We start from the raw sequence: 3,436 nt of genomic DNA, 5'->3' as shown, positions 1-3,436 counted from the left end.
TACATATATATAATATATATTTTACTTTGTTATTTTGTATGCAGTGCATGAACCTACGAAGGTCCATATCATATGAATATATATAATATTCATATATATATTTCCCATGCTTGATATATCAGATAAGATATATCTTATGGAAGTTAAATTTTAAATTTAAATAATTAACTTCCATGTAACTTCTCCAACAGTTATATTTTGCATCTATAAATATGTGGAGAAACATCTGAAGATTTACATGCAATAAACTTGCATTATATTGAGATATTTTACAATACTGCATTTCAACATGAAGTTCTTAAACAAAGCAACTTAAGAATTTCATCATCTTCTTGTATCCCATAAGATTAAATCTTGAACCTTGTTGCTTTATATAAGGGAGATTTAAAGCTTATAGGAAAGTGATCACACGCCTGAAGATCCTGTTTCCTCACTTCCATATCATCAAACGCTCCATCTTTTATCCAACAATCTATAAGCTTTAAAATTCTGTTTCTGAGGAAGGATGAGTTCTGGACTTCTGGACTTTGCAACCAACTTCCCTAAGTTGGAGCAGTTTGAAGGCGTGGGCTTCCGTAGGTGGCAGAAGAAGATGAAGTTCCTCTTAGCGGCTCTGAACTTGGCATACGTACTAAGTACCCCAAAGCCGGAGGAACGGGAGGATGAGACTCTTGAGGCTACTCGCCGGAGACTCAAATGGGAGAACGATGACCTTGCTTGCCGCGGCCATATTCTAAATGGTATGTCTGACACCCTCTTTGATATTTATCAGTATGAGGAATCCTCAAAGGACCTCTGGGATGTACTTGAAGCAAAGTACATATCTGAGGATGGCTCCAGTAAGAAATTCCTGGTAAGTGAATTCAATGATTATAAAATGGTGGACAATCGTCCGGTCATGGAACAATTTCATGAGATTGTTAGGATACTTGGGCAAATGAGGCAACATGATATGCATATGGATGATTCCATTGCCATAGTCAGTATCATTGATAAGTTGCCCCCTTCCTGGAAAAAGGTACAACGTACCTTAAAGCATAAAAAGGAAGCTCTTACCATGGAACAATTGGGGGTTGACCTTCGGGTTGAGGAGGGAATCAGACTGCAGGAAAGCAAGAATGCTGGTAATGTAAAGGTCACCGGGGCTTCAGGTTCTGTCATCAACTATGTTGATGAAGGCAAATCAAGTGGGAACCGTAAAGGAAAAGGGAAGCCAGGAAAGGCCACAAATTCTTCAAGTTTAAGAAGAAAGGAAAAGGAAAAGGAAAAGAATCTGTTTCATGCTGGGTGTGCAACGGTCCACACTTTAAAAAAGACTGTGAAATTTGGAAGAAAAGAAAGGCACAAATGGAAGGTAAAAATTCTGGTGATCATGGCCAGGGAAGTGGCCAATGGAAACAAGGTAAAATAATTAATCTTGTTTCTGATAGTACTGAGAATTTCATTGCTATGATATCTGAAATTTGTGTCATGCAGACTGATGACTCGTGGTGGGTTGACACTGGGGCAACTAGACATGTCTGCAAGGATATAAATCTTTATAAGATTTATAAAAGTCTGAATGATGGTCCAAGCATGTACATGGGAAATGATTCCATGGTGAAAGTCAAAGGCATTGGACAAGTTGAGTTGTTGCTTACTTCAGGAAAGAAGTTGGCACTCACAGATGTATATCATGCCCCAGATGTTAGAAAAAATTTAGTTTCTGGCATTGTATTAAACAAGTGTGGTTTTAAACTTGTTTTTGAAGCAGACAGATTTATTTTATCCAAGGCCGATATCTTTGTAGGCCAAGGATTTCTGTCTAACAATATGTTTAAGTTGAATATTAATAATATTGTTGGTTCTGTGTATTCAGTTTGTAAATCTTCATTATGGCATTTTCGTTTATGTCATGTAAACTATAAACGTGTATGTGAGATGGCTAAAGATGGATTAATTCCATCCTTTGATCTGAATATGGAACAATGCAGTGCATGCATGTTAAATAAAATAACTAGGAATCATTTTCCTAGTATAAAAAGGAATTCAATTTTACTTGAATTAATTCACAGTGACTTAGTGTGATTTTCATAGCACCCCATCTCTGGGAAATAAAAAATATATAGTCACATTCATTGATGACTATTCAAGATTCTGCTATGTGTACCTCCTGCATTCTAAGGATGAAGCCTTAGAAAAATTTAAAATATTTAAATTAGAGGTGGAATTGCAAACTAGTCAGTTAGTAAAAATATTACGTACTGACAGAGGTGGTGAATATTATGACCCATTATTTTTCCAATCTGTTGGTATCATTCATGAGACCACAGCTCCTTATACACCACAACAAAATGGTGTAGCAGAAAGGAAAAATAGAGTACTCAAAGAAATGGTAAACTGCATGTTATCAGTTTCCGGTCTAAGTGAAGGTTTCTGGGCAGAAGCCATGCTAACTGCATGTTATATTCTCAACAGAGTTCCTAACAAAAGAAATAGGGTAACTCCCTATGAACTTTGGCACAAAAGAAAACCAAACTTGAATTATTTGAAAGTTTGGGGTTGCAGGGCCGTGGTACGGTTGCCGGAACCTAAACGGAAGGCTCTGGGAGAAAAAGGCATAGACTGTATTTTTATAGGATATGCAGAACACAGTAAAGCATACCGGTTCTATGTTATAGAACCAAATGACTTTATTTCGGTTCATACCGTAATAGAGTCCCGGGATGCTATCTTTGATGAAAATCGTTTTTCATCAACAAATAGAACTAAGGATTTAATTCCTAGTTCTAGGGGGACCAAAGTTGATGATCAAATTCATGATCATGCAAGTTCACAGGAACCTGAGCTTAGAAAAAGTAAAAGAACAAGAAAAGAAAAAACATTTTGACCAGATTTCCAAATGTACTTGATAGAAGGATCAAGGGAGTCTACAGAGACTAAAAATCTATATTATTTTAATATAGAGGATGATCCCAAGACTTTTCAGGAAGCCATGAATTCTCAAGATGTTGCTTTCTGGAAAGAAGCAATAAATGATGAGATGGATTCTATAATGGGGAATAATACATGGATTTTGACTAATCCACCAAATGGTTGTAAACCAATAGGCTGCAAGTGGATTTTCAAAAAGAAAATGAAAGTTGATAGTACCATTGATAAATTTAAAGCCAGACTTGTCGCACAGGGCTTTAAGCAAAAAGAAGGAGTTGACTTCTTTGATACTTATGATCCAGTAGCAAGAATTGCTACTATTAGATTGTTAATTGCCATTTCGGCTATACACAATCTAGTGGTCCACCAAATGGATGTTAAGACTGCATTTTTAAATGGTGAATTGGAGGAGGAGGTTAACATGAAGCAACCAGAAGGTTTCGTGGTTGCAGGCCAAGAAAATAAAGTTTGCAAATTGATTAAGTCACTTTATGGCTTAAAACAAGCCCGTAAGCAATGGCAT

The 3,436-nt window shown here is 36.5% G+C and overlaps 1 pseudogene; it reads left to right on the top strand.

The window, feature by feature from the left end:
* The first annotated feature begins 505 nt into the window (after positions 1-505).
* LOC109165450 lies at positions 506-1,449 on the top strand (annotated as a pseudogene).
* Positions 1,450-3,436: the final 1,987 nt, after the last annotated feature.

This window comes from Ipomoea nil, unplaced genomic scaffold (genome assembly GCF_001879475.1).
Source record: "Ipomoea nil cultivar Tokyo-kokei standard unplaced genomic scaffold, Asagao_1.1 scaffold0117, whole genome shotgun sequence".
NCBI lineage: Eukaryota > Viridiplantae > Streptophyta > Magnoliopsida > Solanales > Convolvulaceae > Ipomoea > Ipomoea nil.
This window is presented reverse-complemented; position numbering and strand designations above follow the sequence as displayed.